This window comes from Malaclemys terrapin, chromosome 3 (genome assembly GCF_027887155.1).
Source record: "Malaclemys terrapin pileata isolate rMalTer1 chromosome 3, rMalTer1.hap1, whole genome shotgun sequence".
NCBI classification, from domain to species: domain Eukaryota; kingdom Metazoa; phylum Chordata; order Testudines; family Emydidae; genus Malaclemys; species Malaclemys terrapin.
In genome coordinates this window covers 53,978,877-53,994,738 of record NC_071507.1, presented here as the reverse complement: position 1 = coordinate 53,994,738, position 15,862 = coordinate 53,978,877, and the positions used below count along the sequence as shown (strand labels likewise).

The 15,862-nt window shown below is 46.5% G+C and overlaps 1 protein-coding gene across 1 annotated transcript in view; it reads left to right on the top strand.

Moving 5' to 3' along the window:
- Nucleotides 1-15,862, top strand: part of ITPKB (inositol-trisphosphate 3-kinase B) — a 109,265-nt gene that overhangs the window by 5,478 nt on the left and 87,925 nt on the right. The window lies entirely within an intron of this gene.

Here is a 15,862-nt window from a genome sequence, read left to right as displayed (position 1 = left end):
TTTGCACACCTTTCACATAAAGTGAATAGCAATAATGAAATCTCTAGTACATTTCATAGACTCTGGCACTTCTCCATTTTTGGAGTAAAAACTTTGCTCAGAGTAGCATTTAACATTTGCTATTAATTTATTTTTATTTATATATTTATTTAAGGTTGGTTTACCTTGGGGTTTAGTTGGTTGGTTGCTTGGGGTTTTTTGGGCCAGTGTTGTGAGTGTTATTCTTGTGATGGTGGAAAGACCTTTTCAAAGAGGAAGGTTTTGCAGCATTTCCTAAAGATGGTCAGATTCTGGATTCACCTGATCTCCTCAGAAAGATTGTTCCATGGCTGGATCCTCTGGACAAAGCACGCTTTTTCCTTCGCTCTCACATGCTTTGTCCTGAGCTTTGTGAGGTGAATTGTCCCAGAGGAGCAATGTCACAGTGTTTCAGAGATCGAAATTCGGTCTTTAATGTAGCTGGGGCATGATCCACTAATTGCTTTAACATTTAGGACCGAAGCCTTTAAACTGTCAAATCCTGAAAGCACCCACAACTCTCATTAACTCTAATGGGAGATCTGGAGCATCCCTCATGATTCGGTCCATTATGTTTAAACAGCCTTAGGCACATGGCAGTGAAACTCCTGTTGACGGCAGTGGTATGAGTACAGTAGAACATAAACTGAATAGAAGGATCAAGCCCCTGAAGAAAGGATGCTTTGAGGTTTGTGAACAGCTATCAGGCTGAGACATAAATGAAAACCACCTTTTTTTGGCTGCCTTTTTCTTCTCATAGCAAGGATCCAGGCCCAATTCTGTGGAGGACAGAGAAGCAGCTGGGCAGAAACACTATTGGCAAAGTAATGAATGCTGTAGCTCTTAATGTTTTCAAACAGTTTGACATATTTAGTTCCTTTGAGTCACTCTCTGGACTCTTTGTTTTGTGATATTTCTCTAGCTGACAAATTTTTGTTCTGCGTATATTATTTTAGTAATCATTGTCCATCACTGACAACTGTTATCAGCAATAAGTCCTACTGAACCTGTGCTGCAGACAGTTGAGTGCTAGTGTGGACGGGACAAAACCAGTTTCCATGAGTCTCAAAACTGATTTCTGTGCAAAAGTGGCAAAAAAAGCTATGTTCCATCCTTATTGTGGACAAGTGGTTTCCTAAACTGTTTCAGCAGGACCCACTGCTGACAATGGGCCTGATTTAAAGCTCTTTTAAGTCAATGGAAAGACCCCTATTAACTTCAGTGGACTTCGGTCAGGCCCAGTGGTCTAGCAGTGAGTTTGCTAGCATAGGTAAGCTTAATTTGTATTATCAAAGGGCCAGATTCTGATCTAAATCTGGTGGAATACTAGAGTAACACCATTGACTTCAGTGGGATTACTTCAGTCTAAGTGAGACCAGAATCTGGCCCAAAGTGTCTCCCAGAAATCTGGGGGAGGTTAGCCAGCATTTCTTTTTGCTTGGATAATCCCCATAATACTTGCTGGGTTGCAGCCTCTGTGGGGATTCCCTACTATGAAATGAAGTTCCACTGTGGGCTTGATCCCCTGCTTTGCAGTTTATAGTGAACATCTCACCAGGATTGTGAGCAAATGCCTGGTAATCCAGTGTTGTTTTCTGCAGTTCCTTGATTTACTTAAATAACAAAACATGCCCAAACCCTAACTCCATGTTCTCACTGCGAACATTTGGGAATCCATAATGACCACAGAAGGGGGCTACTTGAATGGTCTCCAGTTGTACACATATTTGTTTTCATGGGTTTACCAATTTCCATTTGACAAAGCGTAACTGTCTGGAAATGAAATATACTGTGAAGGAACATGCATAAGGAATTCCGACTACAGATCATATTAACATTTTCTGACAAGATAAACCCTGGTGGCCAAATCCTCAGTTGATGTAAATCAATTGAGGTCAGTGGTGTTGTGCTGAATTATACCAGCTGGGCCTGAGTATGTGCATCTGCAATTAGTGATATTTGTGTGGGTAGGAAAGGTTACGGCACCTGAAAAGGAGGTAACAATGAGCAACAGGAAAGTGGTTCTCACTGGAGGTATGTTTGGGGTTGTAAGCTTCATGCTGGGTGTTTACAGATTCAGTAAACAACAGGCTCACTGCTGCCCTTCCTTTCTGGAGGCTATCTGGCTAGAAAAGCTATCTGGGATGTCCGGCTGTCTATTGTAGTTCCTCTTCGTGTTCTTTGTATGGTAGGGCAGGCAACTTCCTTCAGCTGGACTTCAGAACTCGTCCTGCGTTAATGTTGCAGATATGTTGCTGTCTATGTGTATTTTGCAATTCCCGCTATCAGGCTGGCTAATCAGACAATAATCCCACGAACGATCGGGAACATTAAGTTGTTTAGCATGAAGAATGTGGATGGGTTAGTCACCTCCTTTTGAGACAAGATATATTTAGAAATGAGGTTTTCTGTATAACTCTATAGCTAGGTACCTCCACAGATTTCTCTGCCCCCTCCCGCCCCCCCCTCGACTGATGAGGAGAGACCTACCGCTCCTGTTCCTGTCTACTCAGTAAACTGCCTGTCTGTAAAATGCATTGAGGCCCTGCAGGATGAATGGTGTTAGAGAAGATTGACATAGAAGATATTATTAAGGAGTGTGTTAGTGATTCTCAGTGAAATGACAATAAGCAAATTAGACCGTTTTTATAGTAACTCCTCCCAAGGTTTAAATAAAGCATAAACTGTGTGCGGGTTTCTGGTGCCGTGGTTTTTACTAGGCTGCAGATAGTTGCTTGGGGGAAACCCCACCCCCATTTGTGCAAGCTTGCAAGGCTCAAAAGGCGCAGAGGTATTGCACTTCTTAAGCAATGTAGGAGGAAGAGCCTGTCCAGGGGAATCTGCAACCCAGTGTGCCGCAGAGCCTCTGGGCGCGCAGTGTGATTGTGGGTTGGCTGGGGAAGGAGAGGGAGTGTGCCCAGTGGGTCCACATGTCCTGCAACCTAGCTGCTACTCCAGTCTAGGGATTGTCTAGCAGCCACCCCATAGACGTATCAGTGCTTCGCATATTGGGAAGGATTCCTTTAGTTTGTCACACAGGCTCTTTGCTTAGGAGGTGGGGAGAGGGGCTTACTGTCCCAGCAGCTGTACCCATTCAACTCCCATTGGAGACAATGCAGCTGCACAGGTACAGCAGAGGGGATGATCAGAGGATTTCACCCTCATTAGGCACCTGATCCTCCTGTTGCAGGGTAGGTGTAACTCCCATTGCCTTCACTGGAGTATATGGCCCTGCATGTGTTTCGTTCCTAGAGGGGCCCTATTCTCCTGCCACAGGATCTGAGTAACTCCTGCTGCTGAAGTCAGTGGAATTACTCATGTCTTGCAGCAGGTGACCTGCCCCCCTGCAGCTGGTTAATTCTCCACTCTGACTCTTAAGTAAAAGACTGCTGCAACTTGTTATTGCTCACTATCACCATGTGCTGATCACGATGGTGAGTCGCTGCTATCCAAGCAAAATCCTTGATTCCTCAATAACTCAGCAGCCAGAGAGAAGCAATGCTCCGTTTGTCAGAACATCCTTTAACTATTCCCTTTATGAAAACGAAGGCTTTAAACCCCCCCCCCTTCCTCTGGAAAAAGTAGCATGAGATGCCCTTAAGCATTCTTCGTCTTAGCCTTCCCCGGCACTAGTGCAGAAACTGAAGGACTCTGAACCCTGAAGTGTTGCAATCACAAAACTTGCAGCACGTTTGAGAACTCTGTCTCTCTCAACAAGCATCGTGTAATCGCCACTGGCCTAGCGTATGGAGTTTCCATTAACGTGAGCTAAATAGTGAGAGCTTTTGGAAAGTGCATATGTGATTACTGCAGAAAGGGGAATGTATTTATTTGACTGGCAGTGACTGTAAAATATTTCTATGAGGCAATGTAGCTGTGCCAAGCTCCAGCCAGGCACCAGGCAGACCCCTTGCCTTCTCTCTAGGGTGTTCCAAAGCATTGTCTGACAGCAGCACTCCTGATTTGCTCCCATAAAAGAAATCAATCAAATTCAATATGTTTTCATTCCCATCCGATATGTCATTTTAATCAGGAAGTAGCTGTGTAATACAAGTATTTCCCCACAGGGGTTGCTGGGGATGATGTTGTGCAGAGCCCCTGCCATACCCTTCCCATCTGGCCTTGTTCTCTAACCCTGCATACCCCCAAATGTATTGTGACGCAGTGGAGGTGCTTACATAAGAAGATGGATGATACCATTTTGGCTCCCCTCTCTTCAGCAGTTTTTGAGCCAATGGAGGAGGATTTCTACTGCATTCACCCCCTCCATGTCCTATAGCACGGGGATTATATGGCACATATTACACCCTTTTATTATAGGCACGTGTTTACCAGCACATTCATTCACTCTGGTGGTTTTGAGCAATTCCAGGCTGAAAACATTCATAAAAGAAAGCTGGGGAGGTTTCTGAGAACTCTTTATTTGGGATTCTAATTCTGTGTTGCACAGTTTTGTGACCCCTGGTGCCCGAAGGATAATTAGGAACCAGCTTTTCAAAATAGTCCGCTCATTTTGGGTGCCCAGCTTGACACACTGCAGGCCAGCCACTCACAGATCCCACTGATGCCTGCTGGAGTTGTAGGTACCTAGCACCTGTGAAGTGTCTCAGATTGGATACACCAAAATGTAAGCTCACTAAATTAGTGGAGACTTTTCACATGTTTGTCTGCATCTTTACAGTACCATAAAGTGATAAAAAACAACCAAATGGCAGCCAGGACCTGTGTCATGTTTTCCATGTTATTTCTATAACAAGTTAGAACAGATTGACATGAAGAGATAACATGAGCTCAGCACTCACTTTCAATCATTGTGTGGCACTTCTTGAGTATGTCGGCACCTATTTCTGGTATTAAACCTCATTTCAGCTTAGATTAGTCCTGTACAATTATTAGAGCTCACTTGTTATCCATACCAGTGAGTGAATTGGTGCACTTATTCTGATCTGTTTTAATTAGATGGAACTCAGCTAAAGCTTCCTAAGAAATATGTTTAATATTTAATAAACACTGCAAAAATAAAATATGGGTGAAATGTTCAGAAGTGCCTCTGTGACTTAGGAGCCTAATTCCCATTTTCAAAAGTGACCTGAACACTTAGGAAACTAAGCCCTATTGATTTTTAGTGAGACTTAGGCTCATAAGTGCCCAAGTCACTTTTGAAAATAGCACTAGGTGCTTTTGAAAATTGTACCCTATGCCAGCCAAATTATGTAAAAGCACAAATAGACTTTTCTCTCCACAGCATGCACAGTGGCTACGAGTAATTCAAGAAGCTATTTAAGTATTATGTCCATGAGCTTCAAAAGTGGGTGCCTACAATTAGGCTCTTAAATCTCTATTTAGGCAACTAAATAAGTAGCCTAATTTTCAATATTATTGGCTTCAACTGTCCTGCAGGTATTCAGAAACTCTGAAAATTAGGCTGCCAGTGTCAAGTTGGGAACCATAAATGGAGGTTTTGAATATGTAGATCCCAACTTCTGTGTACCTCAGTTTTCCCTTCTACAATATGGGTGTGATACTATTTACTTAGCACACAGGGCTGCAGTGTGACTTTAATGGATATTCACAAAGCTCTTGGAGATCCTTAGACAAATGGCTCTAGAGAAGTGCAAGTTACTATTACTGGTGAGCACCAGTGCTTTCTGCCTTCGTGTAGTTTTTCGTAGATGTGCAAAATTAAAATCTGAAACATCTGAATGTTGTTAAGACTCATGTTATCATTCTTCCTCCTGCTACAAGGTTATTTTCGATGCTATCATGCATTTCTGTTATGAAAAAAGAAGATTTTATAGTAAAAATATTTTTTATTATTACACAGGGAAAAGGAGACAGTCTACTAAAGAAACATTCAGTCCTTTCTTTCAGATCTAAGATTTGTTGCTGATCAAAACACAGGGATGATTTTGAAAGAAGTAGTATGTTACTTGCTGCTTGAAACTTTTTTCTTGTAAATAGTATGGTAGTATCTGAGGAGCACTACAAAATGGGAACGGCATTAACAACCAGTGCTATTGGGGTCTTTAAGCAATGGGAAAGCATCCCTTATCCCCCAGAAAAGACAAACACAGTCTCTGGAGTCAGATACTCACGTCTGAATGAGTTGGATTTGAAGTACACTGTTAGCTGCTCCCTGACCTTGTGGTCTGATTTTCTGAAGTGTTGAGCACCTACCATTGTCATTGGGTGAAGACCACCTGGAAGTTTTGCCCAGGATTTCACTCCTCAACTTCCTTTGAACTAGTGGGTGCTCTGCAACCCTTGAAACCAGGCCCTTAGATGTTACCAAACACAGGGGGCCTTATCCTGCAGTCCTTATTGAGGGAAAACTCCCATCAGTCTGAGTGGGTGTCCTTGGCCTGCATAGAGACTGGCGTATAGACCCAACGATAACAGGAACAGCTTGTTGTCAGGACTGCAAAGGCCATGTGTGGCAGCTTTGACTCTTTCGCCTTTGCATGGTGTCAGTAATGGGGCAGGTTTTATTAATGGAGTTGCACAGAGTGGAAGTCAACACAGGATTTGGCCCAGCATGTTCACCTGCTTTGGTTAGCAAGAGCTTGCCCCATCTGCCCCCTCACTCGGCTGCCTTCCTGAGAACTCAGATTACGAAAACCTGAACTGTTTGTCCTTGCTTGGACAATGCATGTGCAGGAAGACAAAACAGAATCAAGCAACACTCTTCCCCCCACTGAACTGTTAAAGAGGCGCTCGGATAGCATGGCAAAGGGGTCGATCCCCATGCCAAAACAGAGACAAGATCAAGGCATTGTGGGAGGAGTCTCCCTCCTTCTACAGTCCTTGTACATGGCTTGGCTGTACATGGTGGACATAAAAACCCCTTAGGTGGCCAAAGGAGAATTCCCCCATTGCAAGCAGAGTGTAGGATAATCATAATTCTCTTACAAGGTCCATCCCACAAGCTCTGGCATGGGGGGCATATTGTGAGTGGGATGGGTTTTACTGGGGTGTCCATTTGGAACTCTATAAGGAAACTATAATGTAGTTTCTATTACTAGTAGTTTATATTTAACACATTGCAGAGAGTGTTCAGACCTGCAGCTGTAGGAGGGGTGGGGTGGGGGGCAAGACAGGTTGACTTTCCCAGTGATCTCCAGACCAGAAAGATAAATCTGCAATCTCTGTTGGTATGTTTTATGCTGGTGGATTTTGTTAAATTAGAATCAAAGCTATTGCATCCTATGCCACTCACACTAAATGTTCTTCCAATTTTAGCAGCATTCTTTCCAGGCTCAGCTACATTTGTTTTTATCTTCTCTATGGCAATTGATGACCTAAGTCTGAATATGTATAATTCTGCAGGATCTCCTGTTATATATTTCTTCCACAGCTGTAGCTGAATCAGGACTGTCTAATCCAATGACATGTTGCAATGCCTAATGCTTTCTTTAATAAATTCCAGATTCTAAGAGTCAGCAAAGTTTACATATCCCAAGTAATAATTTTAAACACTAATAGAGACAGACCCTGAATTGTGATTGTACCTTTATTTATTTTTTTAATCTTCTTGAGTCTGACTAGAATCTATTTGTGGGAAACCTAACAGGATGGATAAATGATAATGAGACAAACAACTTAATCTTTTAATAATATCAAGTGAAAAATCCAATGACAGGTTGGCATAGAAGTTAAATAAGAAACTACAGCTAAATCCTTATTGGGGACAAGTTCAAGTATGTTGAGCAAAGGAAGGGATGTAATTAGAGACAAGCCCAAATAAGCTCCCCGGATTCGCACGACTCTCTGAACTTTGAAACAGTGGGCCTGATTTTTCTCTCACACCAGTTTTATATCAGTTTAACTGTATCAGGCCGTGCCATGCTATGCCCCTTCTGTAGTCATTGATACCAGTGCATAGTGAATGCAAGGGGAGTGTTAAATTCTCCCAAATTGCAAATAGTAATATTTTACACCTACTGTGCACCAATTCTGCACTGGTGCAAATGATTGCCCAAGGTGCATGTCAGTGCTGAATCCGGCCCATAGACATCCATAGAGTTACATCTGATTTACAACAATGGAAGTGAGAGTAAAATCAGGCTCTGATTTGGAACCTGAACATGATCTGGTGCTGAATTTCAGAGGCAACCCCTATTTTTATAATGGACCAAGCCAAAAAATCCAGCTCCAAGTGCCCCTCACCTTTGAGTGGATGTTCAAAATACATACCTCATATTGCAGCTTGGGACAATCACTGGTTGTCATGCACTGGTTGGTTATGCATTAAAAGCAAGGCTTGTGGTCACAGTATGAGGAGGTACTAGGGAATGCAATTGCTAGTGTGTTTAAGCAGCTACAGAAAAATTGTTAATTATTATTGCTTCATAGAATCATAGAATATCAGGGTTGGAAGGGACCTCAGGAGGTCATCTAGTCCAACCCCCTGCTCAAAGCAGGACCAATCCCCAACTAAATCATCCCAGCCAGGGCTTTGTCAACCCTGACCTTAAAAACCTCTAAGGATGGAGATTCCACCACCTCCCCAGGTAACCCATTCCAGTGCTGCACCACTCTCCTAGTGAAAAAGTTTTTCCTAATATCCAACCTAAACCTCGCCCACTGCAACTTGAGACCATTGCTCCTTGTTCTGTCATCTGGTACCGCTGAGAACTGTCTAGATCCATCCTCTTTGGAACCCCTTTTCAGGTAGTTGAAAGCAGCTATCAAATCCCCCCCTCATTCTTCTCTTCTGCAGACTAAACAATCCCAGTTCCCTCAGCCTCTCCTCATAAGTCATGTGCTCCAGCCCCCTAATTATTTTTGTTGCCCTCCGCTGGACTCTTTCCAATTTTTCCACATCCTTCTTGTAGTGTGGAGCCCAAAACTGGACACAGTACTCCAGATGAGGCCTCACCAATGTTGAATAGAGGGGAATGATCACGTCCCTCGATCTGCTGGCAATGCCCCTACTTGTACAGCCCAGAATGCCGTTAGCCTTCTTGGCAACAAGGGCACACTGTTGACTCATATCCAGCTTCTCGTCCACTGTAACCCCTAGCCTAGCCATTCAGTCTCTAGTCTGTAGCAGTGCATGGGATTCTTCCATCCTAAGTGCAGGACTCTGCACTTATCCTTGTTGAACCTCATCAGATTTCTTTTGGCCCAATCCTCTAATTTCTAACTTCAGTGATATATCGCCATAGCGCTAAAGGCCCCTCATGCTAGGCTTGAGCTGCAGGGACACCCTTGCTGTCAGAAGGCGGGGTGGAAGCTCCAGATAAAGGGGAAGAGAACAAATAGAGAAAAGAGATTTCAGAGATTGACTTGTACCTGCTTAAATTATAGCAACATTTTAAAAGGCTGCACAATATATGTCAAACCTGTGATTTGACGAAACACTGTCAAGTACTTTCTTCCCAGCTCCATTGTTTGTAATTTTCTCCCAGGAACTTGTAAATACAACTTCATTCCTAATAAATTTTGCCCTCTTTCTACTTGGCAAACCTTAGGTTTGTTTCGCCTGTGTTTTTAACAGAGCTGAGATGAACTTCATTAATTTGCAAAACTAACAAAAAGTGAACCCCGTGCTCATGACACTGCCAGTCTTGACAGCAAAAAGGATGTGCTTTTCTGTTTTTGAGCTAAACACCATTGAAAAGTATCCTTAACATGCAATAAGAAGCTGGTTAAAATGTTTGAAGCTCTGCTGGCTGGTCTTGTTTTGTGCCTTGTCTACATGGGAAAATTGCGCTGGCTTATTTATGTCCATTTTTAAGTCAATATAGTGACACAGGTCCAAACACCTGTGTGGACACGCCTATTTGGATTTCAGAATGACTTATTGCAGTCTAGCTTAAACCTGCTCTCAGTTGACTTAGGTCAGGTCTACATGACAGACCTATGTCGGTATAACTACATCGCTCAGGGGTGTGAAAAATCCATACCTGGAGTGACGTAGTTATACCGACCTAACGCCCCCTCACCCCCAGCGTAGACAGTGCTATGTCGGCGGGAGAGCTTCTCCTCTGAACATAGCTACCACTTCTTGGGGAGGTGGATTTACTACGGCGACAGGAGAGCTCTCTCCCATCAGCGTAGGAGTGTCTTCACTTAAGTGCTACAGTGGTGCAGCTGCATTGGTGCAGCTGTGCTGATGCAGTATTTTAAGTGTAAACTGCCCACAAACTAAACCAGAAAAAAGTCACTTTTAAACTGCAGTCAGAGAGCCCACACAGGGATTGGCACTGGCTTAACAGTATCAATTTATATCAACTCCTTACACTATATGGTGCATCTTCCCAAGGCCTAATCTAAAGCCATGTCTACACTACAAAATCAAGTCGAGCTAATTTACATCGGCATACAGTTGCCGCAGTAATTACATCACTTGTGCACGTCTATACTTTGCTCCTTGTGTCAGTGATGCACGTCCTCACCTGGGACGCTTGTACTGATTGTACTGTCCGTGTGGGGCATTATGGGATGGGTCCATGTAAGCAACACAGTGTCTACACTGACACTGCTTCGACCTAATTACATCAACCTTGTCTCTACGCCGCCCGTGGAGGTGGAGTTTGATGTTGGTGTAGTGGGGCAGTTATGTCGGCGGGAGCGAAATGTAAGTGTAGACCCTTACATGGTTAGGTCGACGTAAGCTGCCTTGTGTTGACCTAACTCTGGAGTATAGACCAGAACTGAGGGTATATCTACATTGCAATTGGATGTATGATTGCAGCTCAGGTAGGCATACCCACCCTAGCTTTCATCTAGCTAGCACAGCTATCAATAGAAGCGAAAACATGGCGGCAGAGGCTTCAGTGCAACCGTGGGTACATACTGTATCAAAGTCTGTGCCACCGCTTCTTCACTGCTATTGTTATTTGAGCTTGCTAGAGTCAAGCTAATGCAGGTATGCCTACCCCAGCTGCAGTCACCCCCCCATTGTTGTGTAGACATACCCAAAAATGGTTAAACTAACTTGACTGAGCTAACATGATTGAAAAACACACCCTCTTTGCCAGTCAAGACCAGGCTGAAGGGGTTTAACAACTTAGCCTTGAGCCAGGCGGCCACTGTGCAGCCTTCTCCCATACATCAATCTGGAGTTGCAGTGTCTCAGCTACCTGAACCCTGGGCTTCTCTGGAGCAGAGCATGGCTCAACTGCCATGAGTTTGGGGAGGTGCACAAAACAGGACTAGGAATAAAAGACCCATTAGACTTATTTTCAGTTGAGGGGTGTATGAGCATTTGAAAGGAGCTGTGCAAATAGCTGACTTTTTGGTTTGCTGGCCATGCCAAAAAATGAAAACAAAATTGTTTCGTCAACACGAAACCATTTTTAAAGAAAATGTTTAGAAAACCAAAAAGTTGGGAAAAAAATCCTTTTGGGAGAAACTAAATATTTAAAAATAAAATTGAAATAAATTTTGAAATGAAAAGTCATTTGGATTGTTTTGGATTTTTTTGTTTGTTTCTTTTTTTGACTGAAACATTTTGGCAAATTCAACATGAGTTTTGGTTCACCCAACTCTGCATTATTTGGCAAAAAAAAGTTTTGGCTGAAAATTTTTGCCTAACTCGCCATCTGAACTCAGGTCTTCATGCATGCAAGCACAGTGCTCCTTGAAGCAAAATGCTCAGTACGTGGATGGTTTAAGGACTGTTCATTGCCCAAACCTTCCCTTCATTTCAGCACATGTCTCCTCTCAACTCTATCCAAACTTAGAAATGAATGACTTGTTACAGTTCACTCTCCTTTAAGTCCCTCCCACTGGCGCAGTTCTCTCCATGTGAGCCAGTCTCATTATTCAAGATTACAGCAATATTTTGTGGAAATGGCACTAAACAGCACACTCACAGTATGTTTACTAAAACCTTTTGGATCTTTGCTGGAATGCTGTTGTGCCCTTTGACAAAGGCTGCTACTAAATCTGCACATACCAATTTGAAAACTCACCCTAGAGAATTTATCTTTGTCATTCCCTATATAAAGCTTTTAATGCAAGGATCTCAAAGGTCTGGTCTGCATGCAGAAGTTGCACCAGTTTAACAGCAAGTGTGAAGTTAAATTGATTTAGCTAAACAGATGCAACTTTGTGTGTAGACACTCTACACAAGCTAAACTGCTGAAAGCCAGATTTAAACCAAAGTAGACCTACTCTCAGAATGAGGAGTAGCCAATGTGGAACTGGTTACTGGAGCTAGCAGGGGGATTTCACCAGGTGGCATAGACCCAGAATAACAGTTTTATGCTAACCCCCTCTGTCATCCCTCAGCAGGGCCGGCTCTGGCTTTTTTGCTGCCCCAGGCAAAAAAGCCTCCCGCCACCCCCGGCCGGGAGCACGGCAGGGGAGGGCGCCGAGCACGGCCGCAGGCCCACTCTCCCTGACCGGCCGGAGCGCCGTGGGGAGGGTGGCGAGCCCGGCCGGGGCTCCACTCTCCCTGGTGGCCAGAGCGCCGGGAGGAGGGCGGAGAGCCCACTGCGGCTCCACTCTCCCCGGCGGCGAGCCCAGCTGGGGCCCCGCTCTTCCCGACCAGCCAGAGTGCAAGGGGGAGGGCGGCGAGCCCGTCCGTGGCCCCGCTCTTCCCGACCGGCCAGAGCGCAAGGGGGAGGGCGGTGAGCCCAGCTGGGGCCCCGCTCTCCCCAACCGGCCAGAGTGCCGGGGGGAGGGCGGCAAGTCCACCGAGGCTCCACTCTCCCCGAGCGGCCAGAGCGCTGGGGGGAGGGTGGAGAGCCCGCCGCGGCTCCGCTCTTCCCGACCGGCCAGAGTGCCGGGGGGAGGGTGGCGAGTCCGCCACGGCTCCACTCTCCCTGACCGACCAGAGCGCAAGGGGGAGGGCGGTGAGCCCAGCTGGGGCCCCGCTCTCCCCGACCGGCCAGAGTGCCAGGGGGAGGGCGGCGAGTCTGCCGAGGCTCCACTCTCCCCAGCGGCCGGAGAGCGCCGGGGGGAGGGCAGCGAGCCCGAGGCTCCACTCTCCCCAGCGGCCGGGGCGCCGGGGGGAGGGCAGCGAGCCCGCCGCGGCTCCGCTCTCCCTGAGCGGCCAGAGCGCCGGGAGAAGGGCGGAGAGCCCGCCGCGGCTCCGCTCTCCCCGACCGGCCAGAGCACAAGGGGGAGGGCGGCGAGCCCAGCCGGGGCCCCGCTCTCCCCGACCGGCCAGAGCGCAAGGGGGAGGGCGGCGAGCCCGCCGCGGCTCCGCTCTCCCTGGCGGCCAGAGCGCCGCAGGGAGGGCAGCGAGCCCAGTCGTAGCCCCGCTCTTGGGCCGGAGCGCCGCACCGCGCTGCTCCCCTCCAGGTGCCGCTCCAAGCACATGCTTGGTGGGCTGGTGCCTGGAGCCGGCCCTGTCCCTCAGTCATGTGCCTTTGGGAGAGAGGGCATGGCCAATCCCTGCTGTGCTTCTATTACTCTCAGGTGATGGAGTCAGAGGCAGCTCAGAGAGTAAGTCAGAATAGCCCCAAAGCTTCTCTGATTTATGCCAAAGCCTGGGCCAAGAATAAATGAGAAGCAGAAAGCCACCCTTGCCTTCCCTTTCAATTTTGGCACTGAGCATATCTTGGGCAGAACTGATAACTGGCCCCCAGATCTTTAAGCAGTTTAAATCTGGATCCAGATCCAAAGTGTGTGATCCAGTTTGCCTCTAGGCCCTGATCACATCAGGTGCTGAGATCTTGCAGGTCAGCCTCTTGGAGATGGTTCAGCCTGATTCTTTACCTGATAAAAAGTGAGTACAGGCAATAGGGTTGCCAACCCTCCAGGAATTAAGATTAATCTTTAATTAAAGATTATGTCATGTGATGAAACCTCCAGGAATACGTCCAGCCAAAATTGGCAATCCTGGCATGGTAGATAAAACCCTATCAAATCAGAATGGTAGCATTTACACACATGTTGCACTGATGTAAATTACTTCACAAAGTGCCTGGCTGTGGAGAATCAAGCCTCTGGATCTCATTACAAACCTGGGGCCCAATTAAGTTTCCATTGAAGTCAATGACAACATTTCCAATTACTTCTGTGGGAGCAGGCCCAGGCCCCCTTCCTGCCACCCAATTCCCCTGAGGGGGCTGCTTTTAAATTGAAGATGTATTTGTGGGGCCATGATCTGTATATGCTCTGGAGGCATCAAGGGCTAGAATAGCTTCTTGGGGAATTTCCCCAGTGTGGGTTGTTGTAGGGCTGATATAGGCAGCTCTGGGCTGCCCTCCTGTGCAGCCCCCTGCAGAAGAAGAAGCTGGAGGTGTAACTGGGCGGGAGGGTGGTGTCTATGTGTCGGGGGAATGGCCAAGCACAAAGTGCTCTGGTTATTTTGGGCTGCAGAGCCTGGAGTTGCCAAGAATTAAAGGTGATGTAGCAGAGCCACGTTTGCACCCCTATCCCCAGTCTCCTGGGCTGTATCTTCTGTGCTGTGCTTCTTAAGAGAGGCAGCACAGAATCTGTCCCCTTGTCTCTGGCCCAGAGTTAGTGACAAACCCTCAGCAAGACAGAGGCGCCTCATGGCAGTGCTGTGCTGACAAACCCTTAGCTCTAATGGCATGAACAAGGACTATAGTTTACTTTAATCTGAGGTCAACCACACTTTGCTGTGATTCAAACTGAAACCTGTGGTATCAAATGAATAGGAGCAGCAAGGGCTTTACGTAACTGGCAGCTTCTCTGGAAGGTGCACTGCCGTGGCTCATTTAGAAAAATAACCTAAACTCACGGGGGCCCTGAAATCTGATCTGAAAATCTTCAGAAAAGCCTGAATTTGTAGGGCTGAGTGGCAGACTTTCACTCCTCCAAACCTTCACACTAGGCTCATTCAACAGACTCAGAAAAGGGGAAACTCAGCAGCAGGCATCTAGCTGGAACTTCACCATGGCTTGTATAAACTGCATAGGTTCCAGCTACAGAGAAAGAGAGAGAGACACGAGCACACGCATGTGCTGTATGAAGAAGCGTTACAGAGCTCTCTTGTCACTGCTGCCCTTTCTGCATTGCTTGTATGGGTTGGGCTGTTCCCTCACCGGGTGTAAATCACTCGGTGATATCAATGCAGCGAAAGGGATTTACGCCAGCTAAGATCTGGCCCCCTAGACTCATCTCTTCGGAGGATTTGGGCAAATAGAGAAACAGGAGGCTATTGTGTGGTAATGTTAAGGTTTTAGCAGCAGCCTTTACCAGGGCTGCCCAGAGGGGGGGCAAGTGGGACAATTTTCCCCAGGCCCTGGGCCCCACAGGGGCCCCGCGAGCCCTGGCCGAGAATCCCTTTTTAATTTTTACTCACCCGGCCGCAGTCTGGGTCTTCAGTGGCATTTTGGCGGCGGGTCCTTCAGTGCTGCTGAAGACGCGGCGCGACTGAAGGACCCGCCACCCGCCGAAGACGACTCGGAGCGCTGCCCGCTCTGCCCCAGACCCCCTTAATCCTCTGGGCGGCCCTGGCTTTACTTGACATAAGTCAGTAAAAGAACTCTCTCTGCAGTAATGTACTTGGGACTGTCTCCACTAGGAAAGTTTGTAAGCGTTTTTGTGCACCAGTGCAGTTTTAATGGTGGCTGCAAGGCATAGTGTGGCCAGGTTGTAGGCATTTTTACACTGCACCCACTACGCTACACTAACCCTGCTCTGAACATGTTAAGTATCCTGATAGACTAGAGCAGTATTCAGTGTGCATCTGTGCATAAATCTCATAAGTGGATCAGAGCACCATACAAAGGAACCAATGCAGCAACCGAGAATAGCAGAGTCCAGTAGCATTCTGGCAATGACCCTAGTGCTGACATGCCTCCATGTTGGTAGTGGGAGGCAATGATGGGCTAGAAAATTCTGCTAGCTCTATGCTATCTCAGGGAGCCCATTAAGTGGGAGGAGGGGGGCACGCAGGACTGGCCCCTTTAGGGAT